This window comes from Erithacus rubecula (assembly GCF_903797595.1).
Source record: "Erithacus rubecula genome assembly, chromosome: 3".
Lineage (NCBI taxonomy): Eukaryota > Metazoa > Chordata > Aves > Passeriformes > Muscicapidae > Erithacus > Erithacus rubecula.
Window position 1 is genome coordinate 119,574,901 of NC_136689.1, and position 25,438 is coordinate 119,600,338.

The 25,438-nt window shown below is 39.3% G+C and overlaps 1 protein-coding gene across 1 annotated transcript in view; it reads left to right on the forward strand.

Annotated features, from left to right (window-relative positions):
• The first annotated feature begins 2,741 nt into the window (after window positions 1–2,741).
• The window catches only part of PKIA (cAMP-dependent protein kinase inhibitor alpha), a 46,239-nt gene continuing 23,542 nt past the window's right edge, over window positions 2,742–25,438 (forward strand). The window contains exon 1 of the mRNA XM_079301119.1: window positions 2,742–2,916. The gene's annotated coding sequence lies outside the window, so the exon portion shown is untranslated. The remainder of the gene's footprint in view (window positions 2,917–25,438) is intronic.

Consider the following 25,438-nt stretch of genomic DNA (forward strand, 5'->3'; position numbering starts at 1 on the left):
TAAATAAGCAGTCTTCCTTGTACAATGTTCTCACTTACCAAAGACACTTCCAGGCTTTCCCCATATTCAGATATTCAAGAGATCCCACTATTTCCTTTTATTTTCCCTACAGCATACTTTTTAAAGCTGAAATGCTTAGATTTCAATCAATTTATATCGACATTCATTTTAAATTGATTTAACCCACGATTGCTAAATGAAAGACTATATCCTCTGAGTAAAACAGGATTTTTGAATGCTGCTAAATGAGGAATATCTATATGTTTTTCTACTAAAATAAAATCCTATAGGTGTCTCATTCATTGCCTTTTTTTTTGCAATCATGTATATTGAATAATACTAATTAAAGCCCTTGGGCCAAGAGCATTTACTTCTCTTGACTCTGGAATTTACCGCTACCAAAGAAATTATAAACATTTAATCATAGTAATTCCTGCATTTGCACAGATCTAGGATTTTCTAGTATGCTAATCATTTAGTGAATTGTGCTATGAGTTGCTGAACCGTACAGCCCAATAGAAGACAGGCTGCCATAGCAACGTTTCCCTAGGCCTAGTCAGTAGCAAGTCTGAACACATATTCCTAACAGGCATGCACACACAGAAAGTGTGTACACACAACTGTATATACATATACATAAATAAGCACAAGGCCAAACCCACAGATCAACACACACATAAACAATCAAGTGCAGACGGCATGAACAGTGAAATCCTGTCCTCCTCTCTGGCATGAGTCCCTGTAACCTGAGGTGTGACCCTTGCTGCTGGCACTTACACCCATGCAGACACACATAGAGCACAGGGAGACCTCTCACACAGCAACATTTAGAAACAGTCTAGTCTAGGAGACTGGTCTAGGAGAGACTGCGCTGATCAGGTGCAGGGCATAGCCAGACAAGCAGACTCACCAGCAGTTTGTTTACACTGGACTAGACATATTTACTTCCTCATCCCACTATTTTCTCACACTTGCTCATTCCCATATCACCTTGATCCCTTCCTTTCCCCGTCTTCAGTTCTCGCCTAAACATCCTGTAAGTCTTAACCCCCAAACGCTCTATTATCCATGCCATAATGCGTCGTGTAGCCCTAGGCAGGAACACCCACACAGAGATTTTTGGTTGACTGCTGGGCGTGTCCCCCACCTCCATGGGAACTGAGGCTTCCCTGGGAGGGGCTGGGCATGGGCTCCCTTTGCCCGACCTGGCTCCCTCACCTGCCAAGTGCCCCTAAACTCCTCTGTGCATGTGGAGATGAGCCTTCAATCACCCAACCTAATACCGGGATTAAATATCACTGCTGAGATGCTGCCGGTGCTGCACACTCAGGTCTGGAATGCCAATCAACAAAAGAGGTTCAAGGCAGGGAGTAAACAGGAGCAGCCCAAAATAGAGCAACTGCAGAACTGCACAAGGGGAAAGCCATACCATAACCACTATAAAAATAAACACAATTAATTTCCAAAACGGAACTTAGGTTCAGAGCTTTTATATTTCATCTCGGACACTAAGAACTTTTTACCTTAATGAGATTTTTCCTTGCTGATTTCCTCTACCACTACAGACGATCTTCCTACCTATACCCAGGCCACTGCAACAGCTTTTTACGTTTCAGACCTTGCCACAAAGGAAATCATCAACATTTCTAGCGTAAGTCTAGTCTGAAACTGAGGCACCACTTGACCACGGGGTCAACTGCAGCACCTTGGAAACTCCCGTGTTTGTTTTTCCTGGGAGCTCATCCAGCACGGCTTCTCTCGACCCTGCCTTGCTCGTAAGATATGAAGAGCTCTCAGACTACAATGATTTGGCTTGCACCGGTGCCATGCATTATTAATCCAAACTAAACTACTTGGTGTCATTTATGTACCAACATAGCTGTGCTTGTCCCGCACACGGGGATGGGTGATGGGGTTGTAAACTGTGATAGGAGCCCAGCCTTCTCTACAAGCCTGTCGGTCACTCAGTATGCGCACAGCACTCTGTCACTAACAAAAATAGACACGCTGCCCACTGTTGGCTCTCAGAAATATCAGGTCGCCCTTGGTAAGGGGGAAGCATGCCCAGGTGACCTTGAGCACAGCACAGCGTCTGTCCTCTGTTCTCCCGTTCCAGGCACAGAGGCCCCTGCCAGAGGAGCTGCCCTGCATCCCAGGGAGCGCTGCCTTTTTTAGGGGCACGAGCTCGGGAGTGCTGGAGCGCCCTGAGGCCGGGAGGCGACAGTGGGAATAGGGAGCGCACACACGAGCACGAACAATTACAGCGCCTTTTGCTCCAAACGCAGGCACACAGCTCTCCCCGGGGACACTCCCCCTCGGCTGCGACCTTGCCCTCCCGCTTTCCCCAGCGCGGCACGGCCGGGCACAGCGCTGGGAACGGGCCCTCAGCCCCGAACGCCGGGCGGGAGAACAGCGCTGCCCGCGCAGGGCATTCCCGGGAGGGCATGGCCGGCCGGGGCGGAGCGGCCCATCCCGCCGCCGTGCCTGGGGAGGGACCCCCGGGCCGCCACCGCACCCGGGAGACGGTACCGCCCCTCGCCGGCTCCCGGGCAGCCGGGCACGGGTGTGCCCGCGGGAGCGGCGGCCCCTCCGGAGCGGGTGCGGCGCCGGGGCCCCGCGGAGCTCGGGCTGCCGGGCGGCGGGGCCGTCTCCCCCTCCGCGGCGGGAGCGGAGTGCGGCGGCCCGCGGAGGGGGCGGGGAGGATGACTTCATGCCGCCGGAGCGCCGTGAATTTAGGAGCAGCAGCTGCCGCCGCCGCCGGCGGGATGTGGGGGTGAAGTGACAGCGGGAGCTGCCGCCGGCTGAGGGAGGAACAGCGCCGGGCACCCGCCGAGCCCCGGGGCTCCGGGCCCACCAGCAGCCGCTGCGGGAGAGAGGCCGGGAGGGAGGAAGATGCGCTGAGCCGGTCGCTGAAAGGTGAGCGGGAGCTGCGGGGGCGGGCGGCGAGCGCTGCGGCGCTGCCCGGCCGGAGGAACGCGGCGCTGCCGCTGCGAGCCCCCGCTCCGGCTCTGGGCAGCGCCGGGAGCCGTGCTGCCACTCCTCTCCCTCTCCTGCCTTCTGCCGCGGTTCCCTCCAAAAGCCGCAAGCATGCCCTCTCTGAAGCGCCACAGTGGTGCGTTTTATCTCCCGTGGCCAGGATGTGGCGTGGCCCGGTGCCAGCTCCCGCTCGCTGCTCTCGGCGCCCGCGTCGGTGGCGCAGCGCGGGACGGGGCGAGGGCGGCGGGGCTGCGGCAGGTGCGGGATGCGCTCCGCTCCGCTCCGCCGGTGCGCCTTCCGCGGGTGGCGGGGAAGACATCTTAGGGCAGAAGGGCTGCAGGGCAACAGAAGCAGAAAAAAGATGTCACCTCGTACGCATTCCTGGATTTGGAAGTCGCTTCACAGGAGATTAAAGAGTGTAGAAGTTGGGGAGCTGGCCCTTACACCAAGATGGATTTTGTCGGTTTTTTCGGAGATTTGCATGGGTTTTTTTCCCCCTTTATTCCTTTTTGTCATCTAGCCTAAGGTTTGCTGCAAACAAAATAGCAGCAAAATTCTAATGCATTTGATTGTTAATGGAAGAATTAGTGAGTTGCTGTTCCGTCATATCACCTGTAGAAGTGGAAAAAGCAAGAATGTATGCATATTGTAGCTTGGCAGTTAACATTGCACATTGTGGTGTGTCCATAGGTCTTAACAAATGAATGGTGTTTTGGAATTGAGAAGAAGGGAAGAAATCTGCCTGACCTATTTCTGTGCCTGATACACTGGTGGTTTTTGTTGAGTTGGGTTTTTTTTGTTGTTGTTGTTTTTTGGGGTGGTTTTTTGGGGTTTTTTTGGTTTTTTTTTTTTTTTTTTTTGTGCTGTTGGTTGGTTTGTTTTTATTTTTAAACTTTGTTCTGCTTAAAAAAAAGAAAACTTGCCCTGAAGCAGGTATGGCAGTACAGGAGGTTGGCGTGCAGAGGCAGCTCGTTAGCATAAGCACGGTCTGCGTATGTAGTGGTTAATGGCTCTGTGTGGTTTGGAAATGGAAGCAACGACTGTGTCTCTGGCAAGTAAAGAATTAGGAATTAATCGCTTAATGAGAAAGAAAGCAGGATACTGGAAGCTAAAGGTTATTTTATTCAATGTCTGCTTACCTGTATGTTCATCTTCAAGGATCCTGTTACCCAAGTGTTCACAGAGAAGCTCAGACAGTTGTGTGATTCTTGGTTGTAGCTGAACCCTCTGGTCATGGTGCTAGAGTGACACAAGTAATACTCAGGGAGGTAAACAGGGAATTGGTTTATTTCTTGTCATTATTTCTGGAAAGATATTTAAATACAGTCAGTACTGTTGCTGGGTATGCAGAAGGCAAATGACAGCTACAGAGACAGAAAATGTGTATAAAAAAACAATTGAGGCTTCACAAGGTTGAAACAAAGAGTGAGTGATGAAGTGCGGAGTCAGAAATCAGTCCAACAGACAAATCTTTTCTCTGAATCAGTCTTTAACTATGATCCTGTATAGGCTTGTTGCTTTAAGCATGTCATGGCACATGCAATGTATGTATTTCAAACTGGAAAGAAAAAACATTTTATCAAACCTGTGTCTTTCATCTACCATGCATTTAGTTTGTTCCTGTAAAAACTTTGAAAAATTGGTTACGATGTTTCTATTGGTTTTTCCTTTCTAGAATTAAGCATGGCTGACAGTTTCAGAGTTGCAGTGTTTACATTGTTTGGCTGATTTCCTCTCTAGTTGCATTTGGTTGGAAAAAGAAATAATGTAGCTGAGTTCAGATGCTTCACATATTAGCCCACCCATTCTATATAAAGTACATTTCTTCACCAAAGTGAAGAAATCAAGTAATGGTCTCCCCATCTGTCATTGCAAGCACAGGGTAGTATGAGTACTCACTAATGTTGACACCTGTTACCACAGCCAATTTAGCTCTTTGTGCTTCCGGGAAAACCTAATATTTCAACACTCTTAATTAATGTTTTTTTAAGAACAATATGGTAGCACAGATGAAGAGTGGTTAACCAAGAGCCCCTCTGCAAACTTGAGTTGGTTTTGTTCTTTCTTGTGTACTCTAACGGCAAATGGTGTAATGCGCATGCGTCCACAGAAGAAAAAGTATATCTAATTATCAATGTGAGCTTAGTTATGGTGTAACTGATGTAAATCCACTTCCTACAGATTTCTTTCCCAGAACTCTTCTTGCTCCTTCTGTTACTGTAACTTCCATACTTCTGCCAGCCAAAGGAAAGCATCTTTATTGTGGTTGATCTGGGACAACATCACCACTGACTTGGAAGAACAGCCTTGTTGGCCAGCTGGTTGGTGCCAGACAGACTGGGTAGCAGCTGAGATTTAGTTGTCTTTTCCTCAGAGGTTCTTCTATTTTGGAATTCTTCATCTGGGTTTGTTCTTCAGATTTGTAAGAGTTTAATTATCTTTGCTGTCAGCCTTTGAACCAGCAGGTTCATTTACCCAGTTTTATTAGTGGGGACCAGATGGGTATGTTTGTGAAAGGCTTGTTTCCTCAGTAGAACAAACTGGAAAACGCAGTGACCTTGAATGCACTTGAAGATGCAGAGGTTTTATTTCACTTGTAGTCCTTTCCAAGGGCTGAGATTAAATACTTCAGTTAAATATATTTTCTATTTTTATGAGAATTTTAAAAATCATGTTATGAAGTGCTGTTTGAACTAACTGAAATAACCATATCTCAGAGTGAGCCAGTCATTTTTCATTTATGCTGTTACTAGGCTTTCAGTTGGATTATTTTTTTCCAATTTAAGAATTCTATTTAAAAAGGCTTGAGCAGGGTAAAAGGGGACAGATATTACACAATGAACTTAAAACTATTTACTTTAGCATGTTCAAACAATCAAGAATATTTCAACAGTAGTAATTATATTTTTAGTTTGAAGAAGAAATGCACTCACACTTTCCAAATGTATGTTCTTTACATGCAGTAGCTCCTGTTTCAAGGACAGAAAAAAAATTATTTCTGAGAAATAAATGCCAGGGACAAACTGAAACTTTGTCTCCTACTATGCAAATGGATTTCATGTTGGACTAACAGTCAATAGAGAATCTTTATGTGAGTGCCCAATCAACTGCCAAGCTAGCAATCATTAGGGAGAACTAAGAGTTTTATCCATTTATAATATATTAATGGTGGCAGCAAGATAGGTCTTGATAATTTTATTTTGAATTTGACACAGTCAAGTAAGTCAGCACTTCACAGCCCACATGAGGAGCCACTGAGTTAAATATGAAATATGGAGATAGAAATGCAAAGTTCATGCATGCTTCTTGCAAAAGAAAGCTGCTTGAAGGCTTTCCCTTGAAGGGGACTGCATGTAAACAGCAGCACAAGCATGGATCTATTTATATGCATTGCTTTCATGATGCATCGAGAGACCAGCTCTGACAAAGCCTCTGGATTGTCTACTCTTAGAAAATTATTAAGACAACATTATACAAAAAAGGATCTGATTGTACAAGAAGGTTTCTGGTATATATCCCAATCTTAAAATATAATTCCATCAGAGTAGAAAGTAACAAAAAATGGACTCTTATAGGACAGTTGGTGCAAATGTTCAGCCAAATGCCAGATCAAAAAATTTCTTTTTCCTTTAATTCTTACGGTAGAACCAGTAAGATATGATAGTGGTTTTTGTCTTCCCTAAAATACTGAAGACATGCTGCATTTCCGAGCTGGTCATATTTCTGTGATTGTAAAGTGATTCCAGGGCGTCTCTGCTCTTCTTCCCTGGTTGAACCAAATATAAAATGAACTATGAGGAAGAGCTCCAGTAGAAGAATTCCCATGTTGGGCTGGGGTGTTGTTCTCTCTTGTGGAATTTGGTTTGTTTTCTAACCTTTATTAAAATGAATTTAAAAATTGAATACATTTTTGTTCTTTGCCTTTACAGGACTCATGGGGAATTTAACCTGCCTTTATGGCAACTGTCTGGAATTTGCACGGTTCTGTGTGTCTTTCTGCACTCGTGTCCCAATCATTCATCAGATGTGATAGGCAAATAGGTCTAATGCCAACATACATTTTTAGTTTCTCTTATTCTGACTGCTTCTTTTTGTCACATTTTTGTTCTAGCGATTATTCCAAAAGATTCAAAGGTATATTGAAGTTATCTTGGCAGATATTAGCTTGCCCATTAAATGTGCTGCAGTTTTAATGAGATCATATAGATCTTAATATATCCATATAATTATATATATTATATAATATATATATATTTGCTAACTATTCACTCATTTGCCTTCTACCTCCTACAGTATTTCCACTCACACATATGGTGAGCACATAACTTTGGTGAAACGATCTCACCACCTGTTGTTTTAAAATAGCACAGATGCTTATTAATGGTCCTTCCATGATACTGTTTATAGTACATGTGAAACCTCACTTAAAATACTGTGGATCATGTTGGTAAAGGATATTATTACTTCAGCAGCAGCCTTAAATTGATTCCTGTTCAGCATCTTTACTTAAATTGTCAGTGTTAGTAGGTAGGAGAGAGGTAAACTCCACAGAAGAGTCAAAGCTGTGATGCTCATCAAGTGAGCAGTCATTGGATCCTTCACAAGGTGTTCTGTGGAAATACCTGCTGCCTTTTGGATAACTATTTAACCCCAAGAGCTGCAAAAATCATGAGCACACAGATTATCTGCACTCGTAAATCTTGCGCTCAGCTGAAGTGAATTCCTTCAGGCCAAGCTCAACAGCACTTTCACACTTCAAAACAAGGGAAATAAATAACTGCAGAACTTTAACCTTGACCAATACTATTGTCTAATATATATGTATATTTTTGTCATAAAAAATAATTTCTAAACTCACTGAATTAAATTTAGGTATATAAATGTTCCATCAATTCCTGTTTTCTCTCATGAGTTCTCATGAGCTCAATCTCATGAGTTCATGAGAGTTCAGTCTCATGAGTCACTTGGATTTCAGTTTTACTTTCAAAGAATTTCTAGAGTTCTGCCTAATATTTCTGATCTGCAGCTTGCTACATTTGTCTTGGATTTTTTTTTTTGTCTAACCCAGTCAAAGTGGAAGTTAAAAATGTATTTGTCATTTGAAATCATATATCTGCATGTAGAGCAAGAAAAGCTCATTGTTAAGAGTCACTTTGCTGAGATATAAATTTTAAAGTACAATCCAACTAAACAGACTCAGCTATCTTCAACCCTCCCAAGGTGCTCACTTGAGGCCCAGAAAGTTCTTAATATCTGTGTGATGCTAGTGAATTCCAAGACAACACAATTATACACTGAAAAAAAAAATATAACAAAAAAAAGGAACAAAAGATGTTTCATTCCAGTTTAGACAAAACTCCTCATAACTACTAGTATGAGTAGCTCTGGATTTTTTTGTGATTTAAAAAAAAAATAAATATGTAACAAAACTTTTTTTTTTTCTTGTGGTACATGACAGATGGCATTGATTTGATTTAGTATTGCTAATAAATTAAAGAAATAGTTGTTCGTGTTAGAACAGTGACTGTCAGATGCCAGTTCCAATTCTATAGGATGGGCAAAAAACACTTTTTGTTCAGTAAATAAAAACTCTGTGTCGTATTACAATGTAGCTTATAAGAACATAAATTTGCTATTAAAATAGGATGGCTGGCAAAATTCCAGTGAAGGATGCTTAGATAAGTAATGACTAAATTAGGTGGAGTCATCATCTTTTGCTACAGTCTCCCAGAGTTTGGTGCTCAGATTGATTAGGAGTTCCTTGGGCATAAAGCAGTGTTTGCACTGTTATGTTTAATTGCAGGAGACATCGTGTCCTCACTGCATGGGTTTGGTTGATCTGTTTTCTCTTCACAGTATCCTTTGGCATGATTCAGAGCATGTGGAGTGTAAGGAAGAAAGTCTCTTTGTTTTCCCTTAAAATTTGTTGCCTAATGGTTTAATTGGGCGCCTTTTTAATTGACATGATGTGAGTAATGTTAAACAATTTTTTCCTTTTCAGTTTCTCACTAGTCAAGATTTTCTGTCGCATTCTTTTTCAAGAACAGAGTCATCTTCATGTATGTACTCTTTCTGTACATATAAACTCTATTTAATATTTTATTTATTCTTTAAGACTATTTTTATACTTCCTGATTTTTTTTCCTGATGTGCAGGATTTAGAAACTATTTAGTAGTACAGTAATTTCATATAAGTGTCTCTTTTCTTTCCTGTTTTTTTCACTATGCATATTTTTTCCAGTTACTAATTACATTTCAATTGGACTGATCTCTTGTGTCCCTGTGAGCTTCCTTTTTATTGTAGGATCAATATATGTTTGCATGCCATTAAGGTACTAGTGCCATGAGCAAGAGACATAAAAGTTGATAGTTGGATATCAAAAATGCATTTTAATTGTAGGAAAGAACTAACTGTAGTGTGTAGCCTTACAGAGAAATTCAGTTTCTTTGTTTTGTGTTTCTCTTGTTTTAAAACAGTTGGATGATGACAGCTTTACTGAGTTGGGTTGATGTTCTTGAGCTCGGGCATGGGAAACAGAAAATAAGTGAATAGGTTTGTTAATACATATGAGAATTGGAGCATGTGAAAATAATTCAGACTCTAAAAGGCAGACATAATGTGAAACACTTTATATAAAAAAACTCCAAAAACAAACCACACAAAGCCAAAAATAGACTGCTGCATTTTAAGTAACTGTTATTTGTAAGGTCTCATGGAGTTGAAGCGTGATAAGAGATGTGAATGGAGTCTGCATAAATATAGAAGCTGTATGACTTGAGAAAGAGACATAACTTATCAAAATTATTACAACATGCCTTTACAGCCTAAGGGAGCTACAGCTTTTTGTCAGAGAAATAAGCTCATTTTATCATGTATTTGTTTATATACTAGCTAATAATGTTTACAAACACCAAAACCTTTTCCAAGAAAAATATCTACCCTGAGTAGGAAGTTCTCTTAAGTTATTCTGAATAGCTTTAGGCTTTGTGGAACATTTTTCCTCCCCTTCTCTCCCTTCCTTTTCCTATGTGTTCATTTGCTTGCAGGGGCTACAGGTGTTGATTTATTGAATGGCAGCTATAATATTATATGATAGTAAGGATTGTATTGATGCTAGGGTCATTCACTTTGAGTGACAATATGCAAAAACAATGCCACCACTGCTATGTGTCCTTTTAAAGTTTAATTTTTCCTCTCTGTATCTGATGTGGTATTGCTTGAGTCTGACTGGGGCAATAGCAACATTCTCTTCAGTTTTACAAAAGCAAAATCCCTGCTACATGGTGAAAAACAGGTGCAAAGCCTTCAGTCATCCCCGACTTGTGCACAAAGCATCTCCAGAACAGATAAAGTTTGAATGGGTATTTATAGAAGATGAACATGATAGCCTGCACCCGGAGGAACACAGATACTGTATAAGAAATTTAAGCATGTAATATCACTTCCTCACTGATACTTTAGTATTCATTACATGTTCATGTAACAGTAGGCTTTTAATATTAGCTAAAAATGGGGAATGACTTCATTAGCATTTAAGGAAGGACTTGAAAGTGTTTTACATGGTATAATTCATTAGCTAATTGTCACTCTAGAAGATATTTTTCAATTGTACACTCTACACGCTTAGAAATTTGCTGTACAGACCAAAGAGCCAGAAGAAACATTTTTGCTATTCTCTTTTTTTCACATACTGGAGAAATGTATTATTTATGTGGCCCCTTTCATCATGGAGGATCTCAAAATGCTTTTCAGCACTTCCATTTTCACTGACAATATTTGGAAATAATGGATGAAAGCTGTTATTTAAGCGTTGTTTTCCTGTAATTGTATAGCCAATAAGGCAGGAGATCTTTACTTATGCAAGTCTCCAGGAAAAGGTACTGATTTCTGATGACTGCTGCAGCACGCTGAACCGTGCTGTTTGCTTCCAGGCAGAAAATTCTCTTTCCTTTCACTTTTGTGCCTCATAGAAGCAATTTTTGAAGACCATTCATCCGTTACAGGCTGCTGCTCTGCTTGTTAAGCAGTGTTTCTAGTGGGGTAACACACTATGCAAATATATTTTGTGTGAGTTTTCTAGGTCTTCCAAGTCCACTCTTTGTTTGCATTTCTGTTCCTCCATCCCCCTCTAGCATTCTTTGTCTGGCTGAGACAGGGACTGGTACTCTTTTTGTGAGTATATTTTTCTACTGATTTTAGTGTAAAATTTTTGAGCTTAAAGTAGTGTCCCTCTTGGTAGCATCATATTTCTTAACCAGTGTCTTAAACGTTTATTTGGAGACTAACAGTTTGTGTACCTTAAACAATTGCATGTGATTTCTTAAGCCAACTACAAGGCAGAGGAGAAAGAAGACTTCAGCAGTGTTCTGAGGTCAGTGTCCAAATGAATGCCCATCTTCCTGTGATGTGCTTTGTTGCTTTTCCTACTGCAGTGGGAGAAAAGAGATTTGCCAAAAACATCCCAATCTTCGTCTGCTTTCCAGACTGTGTAATCTGAACATTGTGTATTTTTGAGCTTAAGGCAGCACCTGAGCAGTTCATTTTGATGTCCAAGCATGTTTTTAGCAAGTGAGCTCTTCTGTCCAGCTCTTCTGTGTCTCTGTGCTTAGTTGTGATTTATTACACTCTCAGGGCTGCTCTTCAGTGTCATCTTTCATAATTCTATTCTTGTATGAATTTTGGTGGCAAGTATGGAGTTTCTGAGTCGGGGTTGGGTGGTGGTTTGGTTGTTTTTTTTTGTATGGAATGGCTGTCAGCAGGTTCAGAGTGGCAATCTTTGCTATAAGTTAAACAATGTCTCTGAATTGTGATAGGCTTAGGACAGTTTCATATATGACTGTTAAATTGTTGCCAAGGATTTTTGTGCATTTTTTACTTGTGTCAATTTCTCTTCTGAACAAGGCAAAACTTGTTCTTGGAATTGTTGTGGGTTAGATGCCATTTTCCAGTCAGTGATTTGAATGTTGTTTAGAGAATAAATTCTCCTTTTGGAAGCCTCTTAGCTTACCTGACTCTCCTTTGATGTGGTTACTGCTGAAGCAGGTCAGATTTTTTAGCTAATTTGTTTGGCTTTTCTCTGTTCCAATTGCCAAAAACAGTGGAAGCTTTCAATGTGTCCTGCATCCTGTGATTCCTGTCTTTCAGCTAATGTTGTTTCAATGGCATTCTTCTTGAACACTTAATCATATCTGCCATTTGTTCTCTTGAAGAAATTTCACCTTCCCATCCCCCTTTCTGAAGTATTCCTGCTCTGTTTATTGAGCAGTAATTGAAATCAAGTGTTCTACTTTATCTCTGTTTTTGAGCATATTTGAAAGCTTTGTTAAGGAAAGCAGAAATATTTTGGAGTATCATGGTTTTCAAAGTAATAGGTATAGATACTTTCAGTAGTTTTACTTTGTACATGTGGGGTTTTGCGAGGAATGTGAAAATCCAAGATAAGTCATAATTTAACACTTTAAATTTCTGGACTGTCCCTATATAGTGTTAATTTATAATGCAATTAACATTCTGATAACCATGGCCAAAATACTAGACTTTTATTTTGTTACCAAGACTCCTCTGTGATAAGAGATCCTTTTGTAAGTAAGGATATAGATGTGGAAATTTGTTAATAGGAGTTAAATATCACCAGAAGAATGGGAGGGTGGCTCTAATGCATGTCCTTCTGGATAAGTCAAAAACTTAAGATCTAAAATCTTGATTGTATGCACATAGTAATGTTGATGTGTTAGTTGTTTGTCCAGTGGCTGACTTTTTTTTCTCCCTTCCTCCATATGAAGTGCCATCTCTGCAGAAGTAACAACCGTGAGCCCAGTATGAGTGAAGGAGTAGTTCCTTTTATGAAGATTAGTAATAGCAAATTTGGGTAACACAAAGTAAAGGTAGATGTGGTCTCCACTCTGAACTTTTCCCCTCCTTTATCTTTTCTGTATGTATATGTATCTTGGTATTAATTAGATGCTTCTATCTTACAGTTTGGGTATAAAGACCGCTTACAGGCTAAGGATGAAAGGCTTAATGTAATGTAAACCCATTAATGTAATGGGTTTTCTTACAGGTTTCTACTGTTCTCCCCAACCAGCCAGCTCACTGGAAGCCAAAATCTTATATTTGGCTTGAAGGTTGTTTATAGCTAACCCAGCTGATGTATCACTAAAGGAAAAAGTATTCAGAGAAGCATGAAAAGATTCAGTAGGATTAAATAGCAAAGCATAAAGGCTTATTCCATGCAGGAGCAGCCTTTGAAAGCTAAAAGCAAGCTAAAGAAAGAGGCATTAATTGTGGGAAGTTAATGTAAAATAGGAATCAGAAAAGATGATTTTTCAAATCCTTTCAGCTACTGAAAGCATTGAATCAGGGTCTTAGGTTTACGAGTGATCAAGTATAAAGAAAGATAGAAAAGAAGTCTATTAGGGATAAAGTAAAATTGTTGAAGTGGCTGTAATGTACCTGCACACAATCAGCTGAGTGTAAAGAGTATAAAGCTCTTCTCTCTTACCCTTGAGGATGGTTTTAGACACATTTGACCAGAATTATTGGTTATTTAAAGTGGCATGAATGACATCTGAGAGTGAGACAGAGTTGAAGTTAGTATCCATGTGGTTCTATAAATAAAGAAGGTTGCATGCAAGGCCATACTGAATGATGGCTTGTCTGTTAGCTGAAAGGGCTAACTCTCCCCAGTTAAATTCAAGTTTTATTCCTTCAAGTGCTTGATTGTTCAGAACCTAACCAAAGCAGAACACTTGCTGCTTTCTTTTTGTATTTCTCCTTCCCTATTTAGTGATTGCTTCCAGAGCTTCACATCAAACTTGATGAAAACATAATTCTTGCTTTTGTAGTCATTTGATTGATTTCACTTGGGAAATCTGCACACAACTATATCTGACAAAAACCAGTTACTCCTGAAGGATCCTTTGTCATCCTCTGAAAATCCTTTTGTGTCTGAAGACCACAGGAATAAACAAAGACTGGAATAAGCTCTAAAGTGCCAGCTGACTGCCTCACCATGTGCACCTGGGTAATCCATAGCACAGTTGGACTGTGCACATGTGCATGTCCTTTCCATGGAAACTGGAATAAGGCTGCAGAGAATGGGAATGCCTAGGTCTCATCCTGACATGTAATCATGACAAATCTGCAAAGTAATCATGAAATATGCAACTTTATTGTTTGGTCTCTCTGACTGTTACATTTTTCTGCTTTTTCTACAGGTACAGTTGTGGTATTTTTAAATTTCTTGTAATTTTTAAAATCACAAGAGCTAGTCTGCTACTTGCACTGAGTAATGCTTCAAACCTTTCGTTTGCTGGAGCAGATTCAGTAGGATCTATCAGATAGTATGGTTTAGCCCTCAATTGCTGATGAAAATACCTGTTTTGGCAAGTAGTTTCCATTTCCACAATTGCTTGGAAGAGGATGTACTTGATGCTTTCCCATCTCTCTGAAGCTGAATAAAAAGTACATACTTACAGTTACAAGACTTATCTCAACATGCAAACTTTCTGCCAGGTGCTTTGAGGAAGCTAAAATTGTGTTCCTTCAAGTAACCCATTTCAAAAAGTAGTTAACCAAATTGTTATTTGTAGTTTTCACTACTCAGTGTCTTTTTGAAAAGATACTTCACCTAATAACTGAAATGATTTTGACTCCTTCCTCAAGCTTCCTGGGAGAAGACATAGGAAAGAGAGGTTTTATATTCAAAGGAGATTTTTCTATGGAACTTTCATGGCATTCTCATCTTCAGATAGCATCTGTCACAAATTTTCTAGTCTTTTTCTCCTACTAAGTGTATATAAGCTACCAAAAAGAGTGGAATTTATTTGTCCCATATTGTTGGATAAACTTACTTAAAAAAACCCAACAGTGTCATTCAAATTTAAATTAAAATGTTCACCATTTATTCTTCCATGCTTATGTACTCTTCTCTTAAATTTTTTTGAATAGCAAGGAAATTACAGAAGTCAAAAGAAAGCTAATCTAATATCTTCTACAAAAAAAGTTGCATATAATGACTTGGTTACCAAGGTCTGTTGATCTGATAAATCCCAGGCAAAACAGTAGAAAAAGCAAAGCTTAAGTGTGAAGTATATTGAAGGACAGGATTATAATTAATGCAAATCACTGACAGTTAATGAAAAAAAGATCTTGTCAAAGAGACCCTGACATGCTGGCTTTACATATTTTGGAGGTTACAAAAAATACACTATTGAATACACCATGAAAGTAGAAGTTGATGTAATTTCCCCTATGCCAGGCAAACAGTGGTAATTTCAGCACTGTTCAACATTCAGATGTGTTCTGTTCATACCTATGACTTATCCACTGTAGCTTTTTCGTAGCTATCATATATATGTGTGATAACTTGCCAAAAAGTGCTCCATATTGCTGTTTAGATCAGTACTGGCCCAGACTGTAAGCAGCTCCTTCTGTATCCACTGTGAAAAGATTCCTAAAAAATGGAGTTAAGTCTTGCCTCCTCAGAAAATACCAGTGACTATCTATTTGAAGACAAATGCCTTTTTCTTCCCTTTTTGCTCTGTCTCTGCAATAGTTTGCAATATTTATGAGTGTTCTCTTACCTTTGTCTCTTCCCTGACTACCACTACCTCCCTCACGTGCCCTGCCAAGAAATAAAGGCAAGAGGGAAGTTTTTCCTACAGCAGAAAGTAGAAACAGAATTTAGAGGTTCTCAAAAGAGCTGTGAATATCTGGAGAGCAACATGATGCCATACAGCTTCTGTTCTGTACCAGCTGGAAAGAGTTGTTTTCCTACTGATAACTTACCTTGACACAAATATTTCTTTTGAAATAAAACTCTGAAACAAAAGAAATGTGTGCTAAGTTTACTTGTTCAAAAGTGTTGGTTCTCAGAATATATAAGCATAGCAAATTTCTCAACAGTATCTTAAAAATACCTTTTCATAAGGCTCACTAAGAATGTCTGTTAGATGAATTCAAAGGCAGCACGAAGCAGATTAAGAGCTCTCCCAGACCATCTAAAAGACCTGCACAGCTAGTGCAGTTTTGTCTGTTTACATGTAATGCATCTGTGATCCTGTTCATTGCAAACTTACTTATTAAATGGTCCCTCTTTTGCTGTAAAACTGTCAAATTGTTGAAACACTGAAACTGGACATCTCTGTTTCTTTCAATATGACTCATCACTTTTTTTGCCTCATTTAAATGTTTTGCACCTCATTAATTTCTTGTCGTTATTTTGTGTCTTGGTTTCTTTCCACTTTGTTTGTAGTGGACAATAAGAACTTTGTTTTATTTGTCTTTTTGCATTTTAAACTTGGGTACAGGCTGTTCTCCATTACAGCTCCTTGTTTCATCTGCAACAGGGTAAGATTCTTCCAGACATCATGTTGCCTAAAAAATCAAAGAGGAGGTTTAATGCCCCAGTATTTTCATTACTCCTCTTGTAGGAGATAGAACAAAATCTTGACTGCTGTGAAAACAGAAGACTGCCAGCTGTGCCTTATGCATGTTGTCTAGTAGCATGAAGAGAACCTCTTGTATCTGTTACAGTCAGAGCTTGCTGATTGGGTCTTTCACATCAGTTACTGAAACTGGCATATGAAATACAAGATGAAGAAATGCAAATAAAAAAACTCACCAATTGTAATGAACAAGATCTTTCAAGGAGTCTCTGAGAAGCAGCTTAATAAAAAAGCACCAAAAAAGCCACTAAAGAAAATACCCAAACACCAAATAAAAAGTCACCAAGCCCTTCCAATTTAGAAAATACATATTTTGCAGTGCTGTGGCCAGAGCACTATATGAGAGTTGCTTTTGCAGAATCCTTTATTTTCAGCCTCTAGCAGTTCTAGATCACTCTGTGTTTGTATCCTTCCCCTTTCTTCTTGTATTTTCTCTAAGAGTGAATATGAAGGTCATCTCTGGGCTCAGTCCATCTGTCTATATATATCTACTGCTTTTTTTTTCCTAGCTTCCTTCACAAATTCCTAGTTTGAAAACAAAAGCTTTGAAAGTTCATAATTGCAATATACTAATGAGAAGGCATACCTGCAAAACTGCATAATTATATTTTTTTCCAGATGCTGTTAATAGATACAAATTCTTACTAGTTTGTTTGTTTTTTTTTAATTTTGCTACTTCAAAACTCATTTTAAAAAGAAAGCCTTCTTTCAATGCCTGCTTGCCCATTGTGTTCCAAAGGCTCACTTGTGGGCCATTTTATAAAGATCATCATTCTGCCTTTTGTACTGAGCTTGTAGGTATAGTATATATGTAAGAGTTTGTTAGATAGTATATTTATATTTATTAAAAGCAAAATGCATCACAGCCTTTAAGCTGTCATCAAGCTGAAGGCCAGAGAATGTTTGTTCTTGCAAGTTTAGGAGTTAAGTATGCAAATCCTCATCTTCTTTTGAGAAATTACATATTTTTGACTGTATTGGTAGAATCTGAAGAGAATTCAGCCAGTGAAAATTCTCCAGTAAAGTTAATTAAGGCTGGCATCCTGAGAACACTCTGCATTAATTTTGTGTCAGATTATACTTCTACTTTCTGCAACCTTAATTAATCAAATCTTAATGGTTAGTCAATCTGTAGCACAGTTTGGGGCTTAATAATATCAAGGGGTATGTTTCTAATTGAATACTGTTATGTGGGAGGGGAGGGATAGGTAGATATTGGTCCCCTTTTCTAGCAGGGAAATAGATTCTGAGCAGAAGGCAGAGAGAGACAAAAAGGGCAGCTGGTCCTTCAGGACAAGAAATGGCAGCAGAAGGGAGGCAGCAAAGTAATTAACAGGTCTTTCTCCACATGAGAAAGTGTCTTTTTCTGTGCCTAATTACACAGACAGTAATTTAAAACATGTCTCACAGTTGGATCTCTCAGAGCCTGGTTCATGCAGGCAGCCTCCTGGAGTCTCAGGCCTGTAAGCAGAAACCCAGGTTGTCTTTGCATGAGGCCACAAGCTGAGAGGACAGGTTTCTTGTGAAGAGTTAGAACTCTCAGCCTTTGTGGATTAATGTTGTAGTTTAATCCTTTGTTGATCAATGCCCTGTAATGTTACCATTTGCATTGCACCAGGATACAAAGGAGTATCAACCTCGGTGTAACCCTGGGCTCCAGTAAGCAGAAAGCTAATATCTGATTTTACAAACACTGTGCAGATGTGTGATTAAATAGAAAATACTTAGGTACTTGTACTATATGTCAGGAAGGAGGAAGTCTAGAGCAGGCTGTACTAATGTGAGGGAATCATCTTGCTAAGACACAGCTGTGTGTCTAAGCTGAGGGCAGTATTTCACCTGTGGCATGGTGATAACTTAAAACTTGCTGATCATGGATTAACCAATGTTCATCTACCCTTCACTTCTCCAGTGCTTTTAATAATATTGGACTCTTGAGCCAAGAAAATATCTGGGAACTACATACAGTCTTTAGGAAACTGAATCCAAGACTCTAATCTTTCCTGTTTTACTTAAAAGCAGTATCTAGGACTGCTGGCCAGACTCTTGGTATCTGTATAGCTTTGTGTTTGTATCACCTAAGATCTGGTAACTGGATCTCTCTGATCTTGAACTCATTATGAGACATCAGTGTGCCAATCAGTCACTTGGACAACAGGGATATATTGACATGCCTACTCAACTTTAGTGGAGGCTACAGAAAACATGAGGCTGGAGCACGTGATGCACAAGCAGGAGCTGTGGGAGCTGGGTTTGTCCAGCATGAAAAGGACACTGCAAGATGTGACAGCACTGCCCAAGGAGGCATTGTGGAGATGTTAGAGACTTTTCTTGGAGTTATGCAACAAAAGGATAAGTGGCAATGGAGAAATTCCAATAAGAGAAATTTCAGCTACATGGAAGGAAAATCTTTCACTTAAAAGATGGTTTAGCAAAATTCCTGGGGAATCTCCAGCCTTGGAGATACTCAAAATTCTTCTGAAGTCCCTGAGCAGCCAGGCTGAAGTTTGAGGTTAGCCTGCCTAACCTCAAGTGGTTGTTTGACTTGGTGGCCTCCAGATATCCCTTCCTAAGTTTTTCTGTGATTCAAAGCGTGGTGGTTTACTAGTTGTGCCATAGAGACCTATCAGTCCTGACTCAGGGTCCAAATTTATCTTGTGTGAAGGTAGGGAAGAAATTAATCTCACTGCTTGTCTTTCATATAATAGCTTCATTCTAAGGAAGGGGAAGGCTTGGAATCCAGACAGTTCTCAGTCTCAAGGAACCCATGGACAGAACCATCAGTATAAAAGATTTGTTGAAACTGGTTTATCAGTTACAAGCACAATTGTTTTTTTTCTGGTCCTGTGCCTTTCTGCAAATGAAGATGCCTAGCTCTGTAGTCTTATGATTTGTGTGCTGAAGACCAGGAAACTTCCACTTATGGGCCATGTTCCTGAGATTAAGTGCTTTGATTTTAATGGTCTCTGGAGTAAAATACATGAGCAGTTCTGGAAGTCCTCTTAGCTTTTGTTGTTACTCTTAAGGCAACCTTTTCCATCATACAGTGCTTATTTCACAGGAATAAGCTGATCTAAGATCATGCAAGAGACAGTGCTTTAGTTACACCTGAGCATATCCAAATGCAGCAGAGCAATGCTCAAGTTCAGAGATTAAATGAGTCTCAAACTGCTCTGTGTAGAAGAGAGTGATGGCAAGCTCCTTTTCTCCTGGATCTGCAAGATGTGACCACAGTCATTTTTGTGAAGAGATGACTTCTGTTTTCCATATACTGCCACGTGTGTTCTTGCTAAGTTCTTGCTAAGACAATGAGATATAAACAAAATAAGCAAATCCATATTTAGATATTAATGACTTTGTCATTGTTTAATGTATCTTACTGTGGTGCAGAAAAGCACAGATATGAGACAACAGGCCTTGCAAACTAAATTTATCCTTCTGTAAAATCCACCCACGTAGAAGATATTCAAGAAAAGCTCCGTCACATGCTGAAATCTGTGAAACATAAAAGAACTCTGGGAAGTAAATTAATTTAAATTAATACCAGTATATCATATTATACTGGGAGAGAATAACAAGAAACCACAGAAATCCATTAAAAAGTGTAGAATTTTAAGACTGGGGGTTTTTTGTGTTTTGGTTTTTGGTTGCGTTTTAATTTTTAATTGTGAATATTGTCAACATTATTCTAGGAGACCCTGTAGCTTCTTCTCCTGAAGTGTATTCACTTGAAACAACTCCCAAAGTCTTTCTGTACAGACCTGTTAAGGAAAGCTAGTAAAAAATATTCATTCTGGATAGGGAAAACACTTCTTTTCTGATTCTCAGAAAAAACAAAAATTGCATTTGGTAATAATGTTGCCAGTGGCATAACATAAAGTCATCACTTTGTATAGAGCAGGTTTTTTATTTTTGCATGCTGCACTATTATAGTTTATATTTTTTTTTTCCTATTTGTAATTCCCACTTTTGTATAGCAAAACTATCTTCCCAATTCTGTCCAGATCTATTTGGTGTTAACCATGATCAGCACAATATTTTTCAGTCGTCTTCAAAGCAAATAGAAATACCCTTGTGACATAGCATATTTCTGGTTCTGTGTGTTTTAAGAAAAATTATATTCAGCCCTATAATGGCATAATGAGAGTAATTTTCTTAATGAAGCATGTGAGCTGACTTGATATACTTATTCTTCTAGATGTACCTCATCACAATTTGTTTCTAAGAACCTTCTTATTTAGTATGGCATGGTTCTGTCTCTGGACCTCCTCTACTCTATTACTGTTGCTTTAGAGTGCCCAAGATTAGTGGGAAGAATGCAGAAAAAATAACAATATGAGGTTGAACAGAGCAAAAATTACCCTAGTCTTCTATGGTTTAAAAGACTTGGTTGTTGCTGTTGTAACATCTAAAATACATGATGCTGTGCTGCTTCATTAAAACTTCATGCAGTAACATTAGAGCTCAGTGGAATCTTTGATTACCTGCTTAATAATCAGACTAAACCAGTTTGCCTTTGTTGGCAGTGTAATCATAATCTGTATTTAATCAAATTACAGGTGGTGATTGTTTTGTTTAGCTTATATGGGTTATTTTTTCTTCAAGTTGTCATTTAACCAGAAAATTAACTGAAATTGTTCCAACTAAACCTTATTGGGTAAGAAGCATTTGTTTGGTCTTGTATGTGATGAGTGGAAGAGTTGTGTTTGTGTTTGTGTTTGTGTTTGTGTTTGATTTTTATCAATAAACATCCCCCCCCTTCTTTCTGGTTATCTTCCTAGAGTGAATATGGTGAATGGCTTTTCCTGTTCTACTGTTTTTATTATGAGGATGATGTAGCACTTAATTTATTCCTGTCTTCATATAATATCCTCTTTTGATTGTCAGACTTGGAGAATCTGTGCATATTTCCATGTTCTCAGCAGTCCAGATGTATCTTTTTAAGAAAAGGAAAAAAAATCCTTCAGTATTTCTTTTTTGAAGGGAAATTTTGATTAAGTTTGATATTATTTTCTGTTGAACCCATTAGCTTTTGAAGTCCCTTAAATAGAATCCTGAAGTACACCAAACAAGAGGAGAACTTATGAAAAATAGCTTTAATGAATCTAAGAATCATCATGTTATGTGTATGTGTGTACATATTTATATACACATTCATGATATGTATATATATATATAATGTGATAGATGTGGAGTTTCACACAATAACCAAATTTGACTTTGCAGATAAATTTGCTTCATTTGGCTTATGAGTCAATGGCTAAAAGATTTGTATTGATTCCCAAAAAAAAAATCTTGTCACACGTAGATCACTGCTGTCTGGTTACAAATGTGTTAATCCTGTAATGACATCATGAAAAAAAGCTCTGGAAAGGAGGGGACATGTCAAAACGTGGATTTAGAAGTGCTTCACACAGAAATGTTTGTGAGTCTTCAGCCAAAAGTCACCTCTGAGGAAATAGTTTTCTTGTAGGTAGCCTTCCAGATTCTTGATTTTTTTTTGGCCTTTTAGTGCTCTGCATGTTTAAATTTTTATATTTCATAATTCATAACATAAGTGTTTTTGAATGTAATGGATTTTATTATTTGAGTGCTGTAGTTTGAATAATCTTCACAGGGAGTTGAGCAAGAAAAGGTGCAAAATACAAAAGAGAGAATATATTGCTTGGTTTTGAAAGTAGTACTTTAAAGATATTGCCCACAAAGGGTTAACAAGCAAGTAGGGATAGTTGGGGAGATAGAAGCATTTTGTGAAGAAAGATGTCAAACGGACTTGGAGGCTGAGCATGGTATAGTTAAGATGTGTCATATAAGAATGTTATTTCATTCAGACTGCTGAAAAGATTTTCTGAACTGAAGATACATTGCCTTTTCATTTTTAGCTTGGCTCTGAATTCATTGGAGTCCGATGAAAATAAATATGGAATGTTATCTGTTGTGCAAATATCAGTGTTATTTGTTTAAAAATACTGGGAGTGTTTCTGCTGGATCAGAGGAGGCTGTAGGTATAAGGTATGTAGTAGGAAAGGAAAATCTTGTTAAAGGGGAGGGTAGAAAAGATAATTCTTGGTGGTTGAGATAGCAAATTTCAAATGCATTGCACTAAAAGTTAAAATTTATTTACCTAAAGGTAAATATGTACTCTTTGGAGTACATATTCAGTGAAGCTTTTAATCCAGCTGTAAATAGGCAGGTTAGAAAATGTGGACATTAATTGTTTAGGAGAAGAAAAAAAATGTCTTTACCTTCTCTCTCCCATCCCCTGTATTTTTTCCCTTAGAGTTTTTTACAGTCAGGATGAACTTCTGACTGAGCTGAAATCTAAGTGGGGTTTTTCTTCATCAGCATTTGTTCTTGAAATTTGCATTTTATCTTCAAATGTCATGGGTGGTGTCCTACATTTCTACATTGCATTAAGTTGAATGTTCAGAAGAGATAAAAGGGCTTGAATTTGCTAGTTTATTTCACTACTTATCCCTAAATACTTTGACAAAGGCTAGTTCATACTAATCTCTGAAGCATAAGGTTCTTTGTAGTATATCATGTTGGTCACCTGAAACTGAGAATATGAGTCTCTATATATTTTAATTATTCACAGAAATTTGGCATATGGGCAAGTGTTGTCTTTTTACCTGTTGTTCTTTTGGAATGTTTCCTGTATGAACAAGCTAATCAATGCTTAGAGTAGACTCAAAAACAAACATGTTACCTCTTGCAGTGTGTTTGCATTCTTGGCACTTCTGGCTGTTCTGAGAGGCATTTGTTCAATTGAATAATGTGGTGTGATCTTGAAAAATAACTTGTAATTTAGTTTCTATAGTGAATGATTTCTTGGAAGTAGCCATTAAGTTAAAAAAGCTGGCATATACTCCTTTTTTACATTTCTCAGTACAGAAACCTAAAAATGCCAAAGATAATTTTGTATTAATATTAGTATTTTCAATAAGAGGAAAAATTCATTGTCCTCTCTAATACAGAACAGAGCTCCAATCTTTGGGAAAAACACATTGATTCTGGTGCTATAAAAGTCACAGCTACAGTGATCATGAGCACCGAGTTTTTCTCAGTCTGTGATGGTGGATGCTGGTGAGTAGAGAATAGTGTCTTACTGTCTGTCTCTCGTGGTGTTAATGTGCTTATCCACATAGCCTTTGCTTGGAAAGAGGCTGCCTCTTATCAGCTTGAGACACCAGGGATGAGATCCTCTCTGTTTGTGATTTCTAAGTCTTAAGTGAAGGAAAGTGGCAGAAGGGCAGTCTCAGCAATTAGTGGAGTTTAAGGAAGACACTGGAAAGCAGAGTAAGTACTTCTGGTCATTTGTAGCCACTGAGTATCTTCTGACAGATGTGAATTTTGTTGTTGGGTAGGTGTTGATGGTAAGGTGGCTTTAGGGACAGCCTCTGTGAGGAAAGGCCAGGCCCATGCTGGGCATAGATCAAGTCAGCTCCATGGATTTACTGCTGAGCCCTTCAGCCTGCACAGTGGTGTCTCTGGGAAAACTTATTTAAGCAAAGGAATAAAAAAACCAAAAACAAAGGTAGAGGAGAAACAAAGATAGTGATACATAGCATAATGGTTGAAGGAAAAGGAAGAAGTGAATGTGTTGCTCCAGGCACTGGAGCACAGGTTCCACCGCAGCCCCTGGAGGAGACCACAGTGAAGTAGGTGTAGAAATAAGTATTTGCCTTCCAGAGTGTGCCACCCTGGAGCTCCCTGGTGTTTCCTGAAAGAGTTCCAGCCCACACTGGAGCCTGTGGGAACAGCCCATGGGAAGGATCATGCTGGATCAGGGTAAGAGCGTGAGGAGGAAGGAGCAGCAGAGAGGAGCTGTTATGTGACTGCACATTCCATTCCCATCCCCTTGGGCTGCTGCTGGGAGATGGGGAAGGGCTAGAGCGAATACTAGAGAAGTAAAGCTGAGCCTGGCAGAGGGGAATGAGGGAAGGTAAGGGACTGATACGGAGGAAGGGTGTTGATTTAACTTGTCTCTGTTTCTCACTATCCAAACCTGTTTTAATTGGCAGTAAGTTAGTTTCCCCCGAGTCAAGTCTGTTTTGCTAGTGCTGATAATTACTACAGTATCTCTCTGTTTTTATCTCAACCAACTGGTTCTTTTCATTCTTTAATCTTGCCATCATCTCCCTTGTCCCCCTGTTGAGGGAATGAGAGAGCAGGGCTAATATCAGCCACAAGTGATTCTTTAAACCTAATTATTTCACAAATAAATAGGCAAAGGTTTGGGATATTAGACAGTTCTCTTACAACTTACGGGACATCTATGAAGCTACTGCTAAATATGTCTAGATGAAAGTAGTTATGCAGATGGAGTTAATATTTAATGATACCCATCTTGGCCGGTTGTCACGGTATGACTTGGGTTTGTCAATTTTAATATATTCAGTTTCTTTTAGAGGTAGGATTTAGGAGCAAAAACAAGGCAGACCTGAAACTTAAAAGGATATAAGAAGAAATTTAATAATAACACACCAAAAAAAAAAAAGAAATTCAGAATAAGATTTCCAGATTATTCCCTCCTCCCACTTCCTTCATCTTTCACATTTCTTAACAGCAACATACAGAGAACACTTTATAGTCAGTTATCTACTTAAATAATCATTTCAGTTCTCTCTAGAGAGAAAAGTTCCTTTTTTTTGGTTTAGGCTTAGGGGGTGTCTTCACTTTCACGATGTGCATCCACCTGGAGAAAAACTGCAAACTATGAACTTCTCTCATCTTCGCAGTCGTTTTAGAGCTGTGCTACACACTTGGGGTACCACTTTTAAAGGCAGGCTGCTGAAAGACAAAATTACCTTCATCTCTTTTTCTATTAAATGTCTTTGTTCGTATTTCCAGTCCCAAAACAGACAGCCCCATTCCCTCGAGGCAAAAGATCCTCTTCTCAAGCACTTTAACCTCCCCAAGTATATTTCACAGTTTAAAGGAATTTCAGTGTAGTCACAGTCACCTTATAGCCCACAGAAAAAAGGTTTTCAGCTGCTCATCAGTGGCATCT